The sequence below is a fragment of the Mustela erminea genome, chromosome 13 (assembly GCF_009829155.1).
Source record: "Mustela erminea isolate mMusErm1 chromosome 13, mMusErm1.Pri, whole genome shotgun sequence".
Classification (NCBI taxonomy): domain Eukaryota; kingdom Metazoa; phylum Chordata; class Mammalia; order Carnivora; family Mustelidae; genus Mustela; species Mustela erminea.
The window spans coordinates 7,311,799-7,330,317 of NC_045626.1; the positions used below are offsets into that span (position 1 = coordinate 7,311,799).

The 18,519-nt window shown below is 45.9% G+C and overlaps 1 pseudogene; it reads left to right on the top strand.

The window, feature by feature from the left end:
• Nucleotides 1–543: 543 nt before the first annotated feature.
• Nucleotides 544–912, top strand: LOC116571792 (annotated as a pseudogene).
• The last annotated feature ends 17,607 nt before the right edge of the window (nt 913–18,519 follow it).

An 18,519-nucleotide genomic window follows, 5' to 3' on the forward strand; every position in this document is an offset into this window, starting at 1 on the left:
CACAGAAAGACAAAGACCGTATGATTTCACTCATATATGGAATTTAAGAAACAAATGAGCAAAGGTTTAAAAAAAAAGAAAAAAAAAAGACCAACCCACAAGCAGATTCTCAACTCCAGAGAACAAACAGGGGTACCAGAGGGAGGTGGTTGGGGGGTGGGGGATGGGTGAAACAGGTGATGGGGATGAGGGAGGGCCTTTGGGGTGATGGAAGTGTTGAGTCACTATATTGTACACCTGAAACTGGTCTTTCACCATCAACTAACCGGATTTCAGTAAAAATGCACACAAAAGAAAAATAAATAAAATAAAAGCTCTATTGTAGACAATGAAGGCAGAGATTAGTCCGGCCAAAGCTTCATCCGAACAGTAGAAAGGAAGGGCAAAGGCGTGGCCGAGGGAAGGAAAGCCAGACCAACTTGACATACGGTGAAAATCACAACAAACCTGTTGACAAAACCCCGTAGAACGATGGGGGCTGGTTTTCGGCTGGTTTTCGGGTGTGTGGTGCCATCCTGTCACGTCCAAGATGCCCCAGCTCTGACCACGCTTCTGCCAAGTGCCTGCTTTTTGTTGTGCTACTGTCTACAGAGTCCAGTTGTCGGTTATTAACGCTATGGACCCCAACTGCTCCTGCGGTACAGGTGGTTCCTGCACGTGCTGGCTCCTGCAAATGCAAAGAATGCAAATGCAGTTCCTGCAAAAAGAGCTGTTGCTCCTGTTGCCCCGTGGGCTGTGCCAAGTGTGCCCAGGGCTGCATTTGCAAAGGGGCATCGGACAAGTGCAGCTGCTGTGCCTGATCCTAGGGAGCCTGTTTCCGATGTAAATAGAGCGACGTGTGCAAACCTACAGTGTTTCTTGGTGCTTTTTGTTTTGGATACAACCCTGACCAGTTTGCTACATTCCTTGTTTTTCCTTATAAAATACGTGAATTACATAATAAAAGCTGTGGACTTATTAAAAAAAAAAAAAAAAAAAGATGCCCCAGCTCCAGGTTTACCTGAAACATCTGGACAGAGCAATGGACAGAAACAGAGGGACCCCAGCTCTCGCGGAGCTGGTAAATGAGGAAACAGATCCGGGAATACACAGTCACACCGGCTAATAAAGGCTCTGGAAGAGAAGGGCAGAGTGACCCGACAAGACCTTCCAGAGGAAGTGACATTCAAGGGGAGACCCGAGCTGTGTGCCGCCGGTATTTCGGGTTCACACATGGCGCACGGTGAGCCTGAAGGAGAAGAAAATCATCCTGGGCCTGAAGAAGGTCAGATGTTATCCCAAGTGCAGCGGGGAAACCAAAGAATGGAGAGAATGATGATCCCATCTGCATTTAAAGGGGGAAAAATATTCTGGCTGCTGTGGAGAGCAGTGGGGTGGAGGCTCAGCGGGGAGAGCCACATGGGGTCAGAAGTGGTACGTGCTCCAGAAAGTGACCCTGAGAAGATGGACAGGTAAACAGACCCAAGACATTGATCGGTACAATCAGGAGGAGCAGCCAGGCAGACAGGAGGACAGTACTCTGTGTGTGTGTGTGTGTGTGTGTGTGTGTGTGTGTGTACTTACCCTCTACTGCTGAAACTTAACTGTATTGTTTCTACACTTGAAATACTAACCTTTCCTCTTAAAAGTAGAATTACTAAATTTGTACTGGGTGATGCAGAGAAATACCAAGGAATATTATCATTTGCTGTGTTGATTTATGTATATAAAATAACAACAGTTGAGTGTCATGTCTTTACTGAAAATAAAAGCAAAACTATATTTGGCCAAATGCTTTTAAAATTTAATTAAAAAAAAGATTAGGGCACCTGGGTGGCTCAGTGGGTTAAGCCTTGCCTTTGGCTCGGTTTGTGGTCCCGGGGTCCTGGGATGGAGCCCACATTGGACTCTCTGCTCAGCCGGGAGCCTGCTTTCCCAACCCCTTCTGTCTCCCTCTCTGTCTTCTTTTGATCTCTCTCTGTCAAATAAATAAACAAAATCTTAAAAAAAAAAAAGATTCAACAGTGATTATCGTCCTTGCAATTCTGATTGAATGTCCATTGTTCAAAGTATCTCTTGATTTTTCCCTTGGGAATATTCACAGGAAATGAATGAAATGAATCCAAATATATTCATCTCCAAATCTATAAATTATAGTCCAATTTCATTTCCATTCTATGGGAGCATTTTCAATAGCACACAAGCCCTGTCATAAGAGGATCTGCCTTAGCCAGGCAACTCACAGGGGAATAATGGATCTGTGGGTACGTCTAAATCTTACTCAGAACACAAGGACTAAAGTACTCTAAACGGGCAGGGCAACTATCCTCAGCCAGTTCTGAACTTCCTGATGAGCACGGAGGTTACCGGGGAAGCTGGTTTCCCTCTGGTAGAACAGCATTATCAGCTTTTGTGGGCAGATTCTTAAGTGAATTGATTTCAAAAGGGTTGGGTACCAGGTGGAGATTACAGGGGACCACAGGTGTGGGGTTTGGGAAACACCTTTAAATTATAGAACACAGTGATAAAAAGGCAGTTAACTATAATGGCTATAACTTGCCCAAAGAAGAGTTTGACACAAACAGGTAGCTCATCACTGGGCAATCTCTGCTAAAAGCCAGAAGAATGCCTTCAGCCACACCACCTATAAGCGCGGTGGCCGTGGTATTTACCTGAATCTCCTCCCATTAGGCTGTCCCTGTGCCTGCTTCCTGCCTAAAGCTTTCTCTTACCCCCATTATGTCACCATTCTAAGGAACAGCCCAAGGATTTTCGACTCCTCTCATCTGTGATTGTTGTAGGAACAAATCAGGGTAATGGTTGTAAACAGCTTTGAAAAATTTAAAAGTGCAAAGCAAGTGCAAGGCAGTGTTATAATTACTTGTGATTTCCTTTTATGATTCATCTGTTACATTTTGTTTTTTACTACGTTTTTTACTACATTTTTACATTTTACATTTACTATATTTATTACATTTTACTACATTTTTACTGTATTATTTACTACATTTACTACAGAGGAACGAAAGCACAAATATACAATTATAATAATAAGTGTCATATTATATAATAGTATTACATCGCTTATTCTTAGCCCTCATCAAAGAGATAAATGCTAAACTCTCCTTAAAATATTTTTTTTAACTATATCTATCTTGAGTTCATCCCAAATCCTGAAATCCAGCTTTGGAAGGATGAGATCACGGCATGTGTATTTGCTCAACTCTCCGGGTGATTCCGACGTACACAGCTGCAGAATCTCTGCATCGCTTTGATGAAGGTGGCAAGGGTACAGTCGTAGTGGTCAAATAAATAAAACTCACGGTAATGCACATAGCTAAACTGAGATTTTTTAAAAAATACAACCATCCTTATAAACTAGCAAGGTAAAAAACGCCAATAATCTGCCGATTCGCCCACACCTTTCCGTACATTATCAGAAAATGTGGGAAGCAGAGCCCACTTCTCCGCCTGCCCCAGCGCTCCGCCGCGGTACCTCCGGGCCCCGAAACCTGGAACCGCCCGCAGGCATCCGCCTCCCAGAGAATCAAGCCCAGAGCCCCGAGCTGTCCTCGCGGGCTCCTCCCCGAAGCTCAGGTGCAGGGTAGCAAAGGCTCTTTGCCGCCAGTGGGGCCCCTCCCGTGAGGCCAGCGGCGCTCCCAGCAGGCCGGCGCCGGGGAGCCGGTGACCGAGCGGGTCCTGCGTGGCCCGGACCGCCGAGTGTCCGCCCCGTCGGGGCGCAGGCGCTGTGAGACGCTCGGCTCCGGTGATGTGCGGAGCACGTATGCGCGCACACCTACACACACCCCCGCACACACACATCCCGCACACGCATGCACACTTACACGCATGCACACCTGCATCCACACGCACCCGTCTAGGTCCCACGTCTGTAGTGGTTCCTCAAAATTGCTTCCTTTCGCGTCCAGTGTCCCTCCCAGGTTTGCAAAATTAGTTTCTGCGGGTAGTCCCCAGACTGGAGGCCCTCACCTGGAAGGCAGGAGCGTGGGGAAGACGAGAGCAGCGCGGTGGGACCTGAGCTGGAGGCTGAGTGACAGCCAGCGGCTTGACCACAACTTGGGCTCAGGCTGTGAGCTGTTAATGGTAATTCCCTGAGTCCTTGGTCTGCTGTGGGAGAAAAATCTGCGGGACCAGTAATATCGCAAGGATGCTAATGGAAAAGCCACTTTCATTGATGATTAAACATACAATTTAGAACACGTTTAGAAAGAGCTGTTCCAATGTTTATCTTCTAGTCTCATGAAAGTGTGATCAATCTCTTGCCTTATGACTCACCCTTCTTACCCTCCACCCGCCATCCACCAACAGCTTTGTTACGGAGTCAGAAAATCCTGACCACTGCTCCGGAAAATGACCCAAACCTGTGCGGGTCCAGTAAGCAAGCATGTCCTGAAAGCCTTCTTTGTCAAGGCCGGTCTTTCCCAAGGTGACTGTGTCTCCTGACTGTGAATGCGCCCATGTCAGACGTCGCTAGTCAGGCAAAGCCTTGGTACTTATCCCTGATTGATGAAGAGCAAATGCCCAGACGGCATCCCTTACCGTGGAATAGGGGAGGGCGGGCTCCACGTCCAGATCAGCATCAGAAACGCCTGCTACCTTGCAGACCCGACTGTCTCCGCATTCTGAATCAGGTACCCGAATGCACAATTAGCACCATGTGCCAGGCGGTGAAGTTCATAGGAGCAGACATTTTCATTTAGGGAGAGGAGAGGCACAACTATATTTTGGCCTAGTAACCCCCTCATCGGGCTCTAAGTCAGGAGGATGCAAACATGGAATTTCAAACAGGTTTTTTTTTTTTTTTTTTAATGTATTTGACAGACAGAGATCACAAGTAGGCAGAGAGGCAGGCAGAGAGAGAAAGGGAGAAGCAGGCTCCCCGCTGAGCAGAGACTCCAATGTGGGGCTTGATCCCAGGACATTGGGATCATGACCTGAGCTGAAGGCAGAGGCTTTATCCCACTGAGCCACTCAGTGCCCCAGCTTTTTTTTTTTTTTTTTTGGTGAAAGAGAGAGAATGAGAGCACAAGCAGGGGGAGGGGCACAGGGAGAGTGAGAAGCAAACTCACTGCTGAGCAGAGAGCCCAATGTGGGGCTTAATCCCAGGGCCCTGAGATCATGACCTGAGCAAAAGGCAGGCGCTTAACTGACTAAGCCTCCCAGCACCCCTCAAACAGCTTAGAAAAATCTTACTTGGGAGCACCTGGGTGGCTCAGTGGGTTAAGTCTCTGCCTTCAGCTCAGGTCATGGTCTCAGGGTCCTGGGATCAAGCCCAGTGTCGGGCTCTCTGCTCAGCAGGGAGCCTGCTTCCCCTCTCTCTTCCTGCCTCTCCGCCTACTTGTGATCTCTCTCTCTCTCTGTCAAATAAATAAATAAAACCTTTTAAAAACCTTTTTCTTCCTGCCTCTCGCCTACTTGTGATCTCTCTCTCTGTCAAATAAATAAATAAAACCTTTTAAAAACCTTTTTAAAAATCTTTCTTTTGAAATAATTTCAGACTTACAGAAAAGTTGCAATTAATAGTACAAAGAATATCCATATAGCCTTCAAGTGGATTCCCAAATACTGACACTGTATCGTATTTGCCCTATCATTCTCTCTTGTCTTAATATATTAGTACATTTCTTCTGAACACTTGGAAAGTAAGTTGCAGACATAATGACCCTCCACTCCTATACATACTGCAGTGTCACTAACCACACTACGATTATCAAAAGCAGGGAAGGAACATTGATAGAGTACTGTTATCTATCCTAGAGATCTTATAAAAGTTTTGCCAGCTGTCACAGAAATGTCCTATGTAGCAAAAGAAAAGGAAACAGAGTTTTAAGGCTTTGGGGGAAGAGCCACAATAGCACTGAGATTCTTTCCAGTAACAGGATAGCATAAGAACTTCTAGGACTCAGCACACCATAGTCCTGGTTGAAAACATCTCTTTTCAGGATTTAGGCCTTGACACCTACTGAATAAACACTATTTTATTTTCTTTTTTAGAGAGAGAGAGTGTGTATATGCAAGGAGAGGCAGAAGGTGAGGGAGAGAATCTTAAGCAGGCTCCACACCGAGCAAAGCCTGAGCTCACAACCCTGCGGTCATGACCTGAGCTGACATCACGAGTCAGATGCTTAACCCACTGAGCCACCCAGGCACTGCTGAATCAACATTCTTAATTGCAGAGTGAGAAACTGACACAGAGAACGTTGATCATGTGCCTTTTATTTCTTCTCTGTTTCTCTATTGACCAATTTAACTGATCTCAACAACATCTTCTTAATGCCTGGCACACCCAAGGCACTAACGTTGGATTAGGGAAATTCAAGGTCAAATAAAAGGCAACCTCAACACCGCTGTGAATCAAAATGTTATTAAATAAATAGCAGCTAAATTAAAATAGTGATAAAAAGGAGAGATATTATTGAGTCATTAGTGTTTGGTAGATGCCATATCAAGTGATCTATGCATGTGTCTCATTTAATTTTGACACACATGGTGAGATTGGCATTATCTCTCCTGTTTCGTGGATGAGGAAGTTGAGGCTCCTAAAATAAGGAAATCTGCCCAGCATCTCCACTCGGTGAGACTCAGAGCCATAACCAGAACCTATCTCCAAAGCCCATGCGCTGCTCCCAGAAAGAAAGAGGTGGGGACAGATCCTGAGGAGCAGCAGGGAGGGAGGGGGAGAGGGGAGGAGAGAACGAGTGAGGGGAGGGCAGAAGCCTCCCGCGAGAGCACAGACGGAAGAACGAGTAGGACTGCGAGAGCAAAGATGGAGCACTTGGCGGGCTTGGTCAGTGGAGCATGCGACTCTTCATCTCGGAGTTGTGGGTTCAAGCCCCACGTTAGGTGTGGAGATTACTTAAAAAATGAAATCTCAACAACAGCAACAACAACAAATGAAAACACAACCCAGACAGAAGGGAAAGCCAGGGGCCGCAGTGTCCAACACTTTGATGCAGCAAAACAGCCAAACGAGGTGCCCATGACGGAATGGAGGAGACAGCTTCTCAAAAGTCTGAGGCTGCCCAAGAGGCCCAGCGGCGACGTGGGGGAGCTGCGGTAGGTACTTCAGACCATTAGGCAGGAAACATCCTCTCCCCCGGACACTGCAGTCGGTCAGCTTCCTTTTCTCCACGGAGTGCTTTCTGACTTCTTGTTTTTTATAAGGAAGACTCACCCATTTAAGAGAAAGAGTATAAGAGAGTACTGGAAGAACTTTACAAAATTCACTATTTCTTCAGGGTCTGCTGAGTGTAGACAGAAGCTGAGAGTCAGGACCCGGCAGTCTCCTGAGCATTGGTCAAGCCACAGACGGCACAGTTCCCAGGGAGGCCTGGTCGGGTGACAAGTCACTTCCCTCCCTCCTGGTGTGTGAGCACTGTTACCATTTTTTCTGGGAAGAGTTCTCACTTATTAGTTGATACAATTGTGAAGGAAATGACTAGTGAGTGAGTGTAAGTCACATGCTATCTTATACAGATAGCCCGAGAACCCCAGGTTAGTAGCTGCCCAAAACCATTTTGCTATAAGCTCTCCTTGCAAAGTATTGTAGGGTTACTTACATGGTTCAATTATGAAAACAACATAACCATTAAAAAGACCATAAAAATAATCTCTGAGAATAATCATGATTAACAGTATAGGTTTTAGAATCAGAAGACTTGAATTTGGTTTAATTTGCTTCTCCAGTGATCAGCTTAGTGACAATGAATAAGTTACTCCCATTGGCCTCGACTGAAAATGCTGGAGTAATAATGGCACCTACCGTGAATTCCATATAGCCCTGAAAAGTAATAAATAACCATTCAATATATCTTAGCTGATATTGATATTAGACCCTCAACAACAACCACTAGTATTGTTTTTACACATAGTTATTGTTTTTATTAGCTTTCCAGAGGAAACCATGTTCTCTGCTGGGGCCTGCACTGCCTCGAAATTATACTGACAGGTGTAAACCAAATGAAGAGAACCTTCTGATGTTTCTTTTTATAAATGTGTAATTAGAGGTACATGGACTTTTCTGTTCAGCTTTTTCATGGAACAAAGGATAATCACTGTTTTCAGTGCTCCTACAAATTTGTATAATCATCACTGTCCTGTGGCAATGCAATATTTTAACAAGCACCTTCTGTGCTCAGTACGCAAAGAGACTTCAGTAACATTTAAAGACTGAACTGGAACATTGGCAAAATAGGGAACTGCACTGGTATAGCAAAAATGTTTCCCTCTGATACACTGAAAACTCTGCAGTGATTACCCTTTAGTGAAAGATATTTATTTGGGCTTCGACACGACCATCCATGACCAGTTGTCTATAATTTGGGGGAAATATTATACTACAAGAAAGGTCTCCAAAGCACCACCTCTATCTTAAAATGAATGACAAACAGAAGCTTCTCTGGGAAGGACACAGACCTCAAATTTACAGTAGAGCTTGCAGCAACATGAACTGAATGATAACCTTTTTTCTTGTTACAAAGTAATACATTTATACTAAACAAAGTACCGATAATAAAATAGACAAAAATAATATGTCTACTGTAACATTATCATATCCTGGACAGAACTACATTTAATTTAGCTATTTTGTATAAAATTTCAGTCTCTTCTGTCCTGTGTGTGTGTGTGTGTTTAAGATGTATTTACTTGACAGAGGGAGAAAGAGAATGAGCAGGGGGAGCAGGAGAGGGAGAAGGAAGCTCCCCGCTAAGCAGGTATGTGGGCCGCGGTCCCAGGACCCTGGGATCATGACCTGAGCCAAAGGCAGATGCTTAACCGACTGAGCCACCCAGGCGCCCCTGTATGTGTGTTTTTACTCATCCTTCAGTCCACATGTTATAAAATTGAGACATTTTTCACTTAACGATACTGTATTAGTGTCCTCTTGTTGCCATAACAAATTACCAGCCTCTTGATGACACGACACAAATGAACTATGTTAACAGTCCTAGAGGCCAAACGTCAGAAATGGATCTCAATGGTCTGAAACCAAGTTGTGAGCACAGCCACGTTCCTCTCAGGAGGCTCTAGGAGAGAATCCATTCTCCCACCTTTTCCAGCTTCTAGAAGTGGCTCTGGTCCTCGGCTGGGGGCCCTTCCATCTTTGCCAACGGCTCGGGTCGACGGAGCCTTGCTCATCCTGCGTTCTCTGCCTCCCTCTTTCACTTATAAAGACCCTCGTGATTACATGGGGCCCAGGAGAATCTTCCCAACTCCTGCTCAACTAATTCACAGCCTTAGTTCTATCTGAAAGCTGACTTCCCCTTTACTATGCGACAGAACCGAGGCACAGCTTCCAGAAACAGACATGGACAACTTCTGGGGGAACATTACTCTGTCCCCCACTAATCATACATTTTAAGTATCTTTATGGTTCTTAATTCTTCTTCTCTCTATATTCTCATTTGTCATCTCCACAGTGCATTTTATTGTATGGGTAGACCAGAAACCATCAGACCATTTTCCTACTATGAGGATAAGTAAGATTTGCCATTCCTGGTCAATAAAAGTAAGAAGCTATAGCTTTCACTGTTATTGCTATACATATTCATATATTAATATTTCTGAGAAGGCAGTCAATGAGTTTCTTATCAGTTTATACTTCCGCCATGCAGGTATGAGCTGATATCTCCTGACGCCCTCACACACACTGACCATTCTCTTTCCTTTTCAATCTCTGCCAAATGGAAAATTACTTTTTTATTTGCTTTTTTTTTATTCTATTAAGACAGAATATTGTTTCAGACTTATGTTGGCCACCCAAGGTTCTTCATCTGTACAATGCATGTCAATCATTAGAGAAGCCTTGTTAAACATGGAATCATGTCAGCAACCTTGACAATGAGTTTGTGGGAAGTGTCTGCACTCCTACTGAAACCCCTCCACTTACGCGATTATTAAGTGCCCACATTGCCCCTGCATTGCTGCATCCTAAGAAGGCTCCACTTGTACCCCATGGATATGACACAATTTCCACGCCCTGTGTCACTGATGGAGTGAATCATTTAATACCAAGTGGCAAGATGGCTGTCGCTGGCCTGGGCTCCATGCCAATTAACGTTGAATGCAAACCCTCTCAAGATAACTCTTCCTCTTTTTTCAAGTGAAATTTGCCTCCTTAGATCTTTCACTAGTGTGTTACTAGGTGACACCTCCCCACCTTGATGCAATGAACCGTTAGGGCTGTATTTCCAAACTGGTAGAATTCCTGCTGCCTGCTGTTTAGATTTACTAGAACTCTCACCCAGCGTAGTATAGCCAACCTGGAGTTTGGAAGCTGTTCTTATGTTTACATTAATCATTATTATTTAGTACCCTTCTCACATGCATTCCAGAAAAATAACTCCTATGCAGTGAGCTGCACTGCTGCACTGCACAAATACAATCTTGCCCGATGTAACGGACCCTTCCACATGCTTCATTAGTTAATTCAGGCATGGTTAATACATGCGTGTCATTTTCCTACATTTTATATTCTTGCTTCTTTTCTTTTAAGATTTTATTTATTCATTTGACAGACAGAGATCACAGTAGGCAGAGAGGCAGGCAGAGAGAGAGGGAGGAAGCAGGCTTCCTGCTGAGCACAGAGCCCGATGCAAGGCTCCATCCCAGGACCCTGGGATCATGACCTGAGCCGAAGGCAGAGTTTCTAACCCACGGAGCCACCCAGGCACCCCTTCTTGCTTCTTTTCATTTCACATTTATTCATCTGAATTTGGAGGGTGGGGGAAGACATAGAAATTTAAAACAACAACAACAAAAAAAACCACAGTGAGTTGTCTCATATGAAATACATCCCAGTGTTAAACCAAATGAAAGAATATTGTACGATTTCCAGGAAAATGTCAATAATGCCTGGCTGAATTTGAACAAATACCAAAAGGCTCAGAAATGCTTTCATCCCAACCAGAGGAAATCTTCCAGGGTAAGTCAGGAGAGGGAGGAAATCGGGCCGCAGCCAGGGACCGGGGAGAGTCTGGGTCCCCCAACTCTGCACATCCCCAAGGTTTGTCTGTCCTGAGTTTGTGATGAATCCTGCTTCTCTCGCTTCAGAAGCTGCCCTGCATTCTGGCCGTTCCTCTATGCAGATTTCAAACCACGAAGTGAACACAGCATGCTCCAATTGTGTGCTGGTGAAAGATAGGCTGGCGATATTTGAATGTCATCTAACACTGATTTTCAGAATTTTCCTGAAAGGGCATATCTTGATAGGCCAGATGTGAACACCAACCAGGGTCCCCAGTGCACGGCAGGCTGCCCAGCTCAGGGGGTGGGGCCCCCCGCTGCCTTGTGGTTGCACTGTGTCCCTGGGCTTCCACTTCCCTCTCTTAGAATCAGAAAACGGTGCTGACTTCCTCACAGAGTTTCCGGAATTAAATAAGGGAATACATGTTGAGTATTTGATCTGTCGGTTAAAAAAAAAAAAAAAAAAGCAGCAGTGAAAATCAGCATCTTCTCTTACAATTCAGGAACTAACTGGCCACAGGCAAGAGAGTTCCACTTTGGCTTTCAGACATCACCCACAGAGAAGATAAAGGCGATAAAATACTTCTTCCCTCCACCGACCTCTGGCCATAATCATGTACATGAAACTCTGAATTCGAATTCAGGAAATGGTCGAAGTCTGAAGTCTGTGAATTCAGCCCTTATTTGTATGAGTGCTGCAAACTTATGGAAAAGATCTGACCCATCGAATGTTCAGATTAGAATCAAACAGTGGCTTTATCGTGATTCGTCCTCCTGACTGTTCCCCGTGGTACCTACCATCAAACTCTTCTGAACGGCATGGACTCAATACCGAATCCATAGCCTTAGTCCTAGCTCCTAGATGGAGGTTATCATTAACTGAAGTGACAGGTTTTGAATGAAAAGTGGATTATACATTTTCATTATCTCAAGATGTAAATCATTCCATTCTAATGGTACCAAAAATCCATAGAAGAGGTTCTCAAACACTCTGTATTATTGAGCCCTTCACCTGGGACAACCATTTCTGATCCTTGTTTCTTAGAGCTTTAAGTACTAGGAACTTAACTTCTCAAACCATTCCATCCAAACCTAGAAACGCTTCAGTAGATCCCTGAATTGACTGACTCAGCAAACATTTGCTGAGCACTGCCACATCTTGAACCCTCCTCTCGGAAGGGCAGAGATGCCAAGGGAGCGGACGTTAAGAGGTGACACTTGAGGGCTTCACGGTCTCTCAGGTGATGCAGAAGTGAGTCAGGAAGGGCCCCTGCTGCATAGGCTCCACGCACACGGTCAGCAGCTCTGAGGTGGGAGATCTTCAAGACTTCCTAACGCAGGACAAACTCTTCCTCGGTGGGGGACAACCATGTACACCAGATGGCCAAGGACGGTTTCTGGAGGCGATCCTCCTTATCACTCACCACACCACACCCCTCCCCTTTCGTGCCTCCAAACAGCTCCGAGCATTTCTGCAAAGAGGTTCCCCTGGTAATGCAGCAAGCCCTTGCTTCTGCTTACGCGGCAGCGACTGCCACTTTGTTCCTCAAGAAGAAAAGTCACTGCGCTCTGTAAAAGTAGGTGAGGAAGTGTCACTGCTGGCAAATGAATTCTATTTTCCTGCTATTGCCAAGATTGCCAGGGGAAGAGAATTTGGGAAGAAAATAAGCGTTTTGTCCTGACCAGCCCACCTGGGATTGGGTCCCGGTGCCTACCGAGCAAGGAGAGGGGAGTTCAGCGTTCAGTAACGATCCGTTTTATCCAGATCCAGGCAGGTGGCGGCCCAGATCTCAGGAGCTCCGCATCATCCATTCTGGAGCCAAAGCTGAAAAAAAAAAACCCTTTCTCCGCCTCTTAACATCTTCCTCCATAACAAGATGATAATAAAACACGTATTTACGTCACAAGGAAGCTACTTAGAAAAACTGGCTTAAGTAGCTTAAGTTCAAAGTTCTTTGAACAGACTCAGTGCTCCCGAGCAGTCCTGCTTGGTTAATGCCTCCTCCCTCTGACAGGCCACCCACCTGGCCTGGCAGCAAAGTTGCAGGAACTTTTCAAAAAGCCAGGGCAGCAGACCACCCTGCCAGGGCCACGAGTCTCCAGAGCCTCAGAAAGATAACGACTGGAAAACAAGACTTGGAAAATGGTATGTCTTGCGTTCGATGGGAATTGATGAATGTGCCAAATTTTTAAATGTTTCTGAATGTAACATCAGAGCCTCTGGTTGTTTCCTGCAGGAAACCTCTGTCACTCGAGGGCAGAAGATGTCCCCCAGAGGGAACGGCGGGCAGTACTAGCACCACAAGACAGTGTGTGGCTGGGCTCCTGGTGTGCCGCTCGGGGACGCCCCTCTGACTCCATCAGCCCTCCGCTGAGCCCGAGAAGGCCAGGCCTGGAATGACTCCCTTTTCCGTGTCAGGTCACTGAGGCTCAGAGTTCATAGAAACTAGAGATACTCATGCCAGGACCATGAAGAGAGGAGACCTGAGCAGAAGGGGACACAAAAAAAGCTTTGTCGCTTGCTTCGGGCCCATTGATGGGAAACTCATTTAAATGATTAAAACCTCTTAGGTACTCTCCGGGATATTTCTAAAGAAACTACTTCCTCTTTCCAAATACAAATAGGAACATCAGAGAGAGAACACGGTGGTCACTAAAGGTCCTTGTAATGGACGGTCCTCTGCTGTGTGAACTTGGTAAGGCTACAGGTCTATTTTCACTCCTACACCTGTCCAAGGGCGACTGGGTGGTGCGGCTGGTTAAGCAGCTGACTGTTGGTGTCAGCTCAGGTCACGATCTCAGGGTCATGAGATCGAGCTCTGTGTTGGGCTCTGGGCTCAGTGCGGAGGCTGCTTGGGATTCTCTCCCCCTGCCCTTCTTCCGTACTCTCTCATTTTTCTCTCAAACAATAAATAAATTTTTAAAATCTTACACAAACATCCAGCCAAATGTTGCTGTGAAGAGGTTTTGTAGACGAGAATCAAATCCATAACCAGCTGACTTTATTCAGGGCGGTTCTCCTAGGAAATCTGGATGAGCTGCTTCAGCTGATCGAAAGACCTGAAGAACAGGACTGAGGCTTCCCTGAAGACATGCTGGCTGGGGACAGTGCCTTCGGAACGTTCCAGAATTCCCAGCTTGCCCTGTGGATTTCAGACGTGACCAGCTGGCCTCATAATTGTGTAACCCAATTCCTTGCAATAAATCTCTTAGAATCTATCACCGACTGGTCCTGCTTTCCTGGTTGAACGCTTATTCTGAGCCAGTTCTGAAAATGTTCACCGTAACTTATCTAGTATTAGTATATATATTACAGTATTAGTATATATAAGCCTGAGTTAGTAGTAAGATACTGTGCATGTATAAAAGCTAGTATTACAAAGTGCATTTTTAAGTGGTTTTAAAACTTTCCCTGCATTCCTATTTACTGATGAGCTTAAGCTCTCTCAGAGGAAGAACTTGGAAAATCACCTTGCTAAGCCAAAGTAAACTTCAAATTAAAATTCCTTTTAAATGATTCTGAACAAATGCTGAATGAACAGTCTTAATAAAATTCCAGAATGTTAAAAGACAGGGACTCACTCCTTCCCTCTGACTGACAGGACACATGAACGTGCCCCCATCTATCAGAGGGTGGCCACCTAATCCCCACGGAGATTTCAAACAGCATTAATTAATTAACAGCACAGAATATTCAAATGGCATTAAAGCAACACCAATGACATCCTGAATGCCTCTAGCTTGGTGACCTCGGACAAGTCTCTCAACATCTCTGCATCTCCGGGTCTTCATGCATGAAGCAGGGGTACAAAGAGCGCCTGCCTCCTACGACTATCACGATGACTAAGTGAGTTCACATTCTGACGTGCTTAGAAGAGTGGCCGGCACGTGGTACGCAGCATTTATTTGTGGGTTTGGGAAGCTTGGCAAGGACTTCACAGAGAAGCTGGTGCTAGAAAGCCTTGCATTAGGGGCAGAGCACCAAGTTCGCTCCTGAGTAAGGGGGAAACCGGTCTGCGCAGAGCTTAGAGGCAGGAAAGAGGAAAGCGCCTTCTGCTGACCCGGATGAAACCAGCCTGGATGGTTCTTACCAGAAACCCCAGGAGAGAATGAGTGTCAGATAGTGGACAAAACAAAGTCCACATTCTTTTCTTTCTTTTTCTTTTTCTTTTTTTTAGATTTTATCTGTTTATCTATTTGACACACAGAGAGACAGCGAGACGGGGAACACAAGCAGGGAGAGTGGGAGAGGGAGAAGCAGGCGTCCCGCTGAGCAGGGGGCCCGATGCGCGGCTCCATCCCAGGACCCTGGGCTCCCGACCTGAGCCGAAGCAGACGCTTAACCCATTGGGCCACCTAGGCGCGCCCAAAGTCCAGATTCTACGTCTAAAATACCATATTCAAGGTACCTTTAAAACTACAGGTTATGTTTGTCAAAGGCATTACATGGCTAAACAAGCTCACAACACTGTTAAATGAAGCCTAACAGGGTTCTTTAAAGGAAGACGGCCCTCGTTTAGATTAACGCTCCATCTACTATGTGTTGCCAACGGGGTGCGCCCCGCAGCAGCTCCCGAAACGGACACCGCAACCCTCGTCTCGGGAGCACCTCCCAGGAGCACCGATCACAGGGGCGCCTTGCGCGAACGCCGGCGGCAGGAGCTCTGCTTCTGATTTCGCGATGCGCGACCCGCGGGGTCCTGCGGCCGCACCAGCCCCGCTTTCCCACCCAAACGGCGCAAGCCCGGCGCCCACCACCCCTCCCCGCGGCTGCTGCGCCCCAGGCTACAGGCCTCTGTCCGGATCATCCCAGGGCCAGGTGCCAGCGAGGCGGAGCCTCTGCCTCCCAGGGCCCACCGAAATGACTCACACAAGCCCGTTCTGAGCGCGCTCGCCCTGCCCTGCTTGCCCTTCCTGAGGAAACCCCGAAAACGCTGCGGCGCCCGCTCAGCCCTCGCTCCCACCGGCTCCTGCCCCCTCTGCTGCTTCCCGGGGTGACCCCGAGGGGCCCGGCAGGCCCCTCTGCTTGAGGACTGTGAGTGGCAAATAATCTATGCAATAACAGTTGCTGCTCTGTTGGCTTCACCATACCCAAATAATCCTAAAACGTACATCTTAAAACATTGGTGTTGGGGCGCCTGGGTGGCTCTGTGGCTTGAGCGTGTGATTCTGGGTTTCCACTCAGGTCATGATGTCGCAGTTGTTGGGGGAGATCGAGCCCCGGGTCGGGCTCTGTGCTCCACGTGGAATCTACTTGAGGTTCTTTCTCCGTCTCCCTCTGCCCCTTCCCGTCCCTGTCTGGTGCGCACGCTCTCCCTCTCTCCCCAAAGTAGATAAATAAAATCTTTTTTTTTTTTAAGATTTTATTTATTTATTTGACAGAGAGAGAGAGAGATCACAAGCAGGCAGAGCGCGGGGGGGGGGGGGTCGGTGGTGGGAGAAGGCTCCCCGCTGAGCAGAGAGTCCCACACGGGGCTCGATCCCAGGACCCCGAGAGGATGACCTGAGCGGAAGGCAGAGGCTTAACCCACTGAGCCACCCAGGCGCCACAAATAAAATCTTTTTAAAAATAAAATAAAACATCAGTGTTGGCAATGAAGAGCTTTTAAAGACTTTTAAGCAGAAGAGTCACATTATTATGTTTTATAAGTGTTTGTCTTAAGAATTACCTCCATACCTCTGCAGCACATTCCATGTCTCCACAGCGTCCCCGGAGTCCTGGGATTGAACATTTAAGTGAGAGATGCAGCGGAGTCTGGATCGCCCAAACTCCCACCTCTCTAGAAGTCCTGATAACCTTGATGCGTATTTGCCAGCACAGAGGATCATGAGAACAGACACTTAACCCAGCCCAGATACCCTGCGAGTGTGGGCAAAGGAAGATGTTGGACCATCAGCCAGCTGCAGCTTCTTCTCTGTGTGTAGATCATTCTAGAGGCTATGGCAATCAAGATTTATGATTCACCCGTACTTTCAATCGGAGATAAACGTAGGGAATTGAGAAAAACTGATCCTGTCTCGACACTTTGATCTCATTTTTACTTTTTTTTTTTGCATCTACAATATAAGGGGAGGAGGGTTAAATCTGTTATTCTTGCAAAGTAACTTCTAGCTCTGAAATTCTGTGATTCAATGTTACTCTATATGGCTCTTAATTCCAGCAAATTTTATAATCCTATAAACTTGCTCTAAGTCATAAAAAAGATTGAGGCAAAATTTTTCCATCTCTATGTACTTTTTTTCCCCTTTTCTCTATTATGCCTGTTCTCCAAAGCGTACTTCTCTTTTGTTAATTACAATTGCCCTACTATTTATTGTGAGCCAATTAAAATAAATATTTTACTTTGGAAAAGGAAATGTACTTTTTTCCCTAGACTGGTGCCAACCTTCATTCCACACCTAGTCCCATCATTTAACCAACTGTAAGCTTTATCCACACTTGGAAAAGGCATTAGGGAATTAATGACTCATTGCCCCACCAAAACTCTTTTAGGTTGAGAGGACACCGGCTGCCTCCCCGCCCCCGAGGCGCAGCACTTGGCAGAGCTCTGAATGGGAACCACAATGACCTTGCTTGAAAGTAAGGAAATGAATCATAGGGCTTGACCAAAACTTACTAGTTCTGTCTCCAATGAAGGAACAATGATAAAGCCGATGGTTGCCTGACAAGCAAATTGGAATAAAGAGTGCAAGACGGAAGTCCATTAGCTTGATAGCTTCTGAAGGGAGAGGCTGCTTTGTGGGCCTGCCCGTTTCTTCTCAGGTGGGAGCTCAGATTCCTGGTATGTACAAGATCAGGTTCAACCCAGGTGATATTTCAAATTAGTATCTTTAGTCATTGACCAAGGAGTCAGTGCTGAATCCATTGGCCTTTCTGTTTTTCCAGTAAGGAAAATAGATTCCCAGGTGTGCCTGGATTATAATAAAGCTACGAGAGAAGTATGATCCTTGCTTAAGAAGGTATTTGTGCAAAGGAGAAAAAAGGCCCTACAGTTGGGAGCTTGAATCTTGACAGGCCGACCGAAGTCCAAGTGCATGATGGCACAATCGGAAGAAGAAAGCATACAGCAAACGAAAAGACGATGGACATTTAGCTTGGCAAAGGAATGATCAGTCGTGAGAAAGAAAGGCAAAAGCGGTAATAAACTAGAAAAGATCTGCTCCATTACTCAGCAGTGTGGAGAAGCAGGTATATAATGACATATCATTATACAAATCATAGCAGGTATAAATGACAGCAGGGACACAGGAGATGCGGACCACGGATTTCCTATTTTCAGGACACTAGTGCTAGAAAGATTGTCTTTGTGCAAGGGCCCAACTACCGCAATCAGCATAATTACTCTTATTCTCCTATAGAAACTGCTAGATGTGTTCATTCAATATGCATTCACTGAACTTCTTACTACACGTAACTGAATAAGCACGAAGTGTCTATAGAGATAAATAATTGTGGCTTTGAAGTTTGCTCTTAAGGGAGGAAATGGGTGAATTAATAATCCGCCGTAATCGCAGCGCTGCTGTGGAAGCGTAGACCAGAAGAACAAGGGAAAA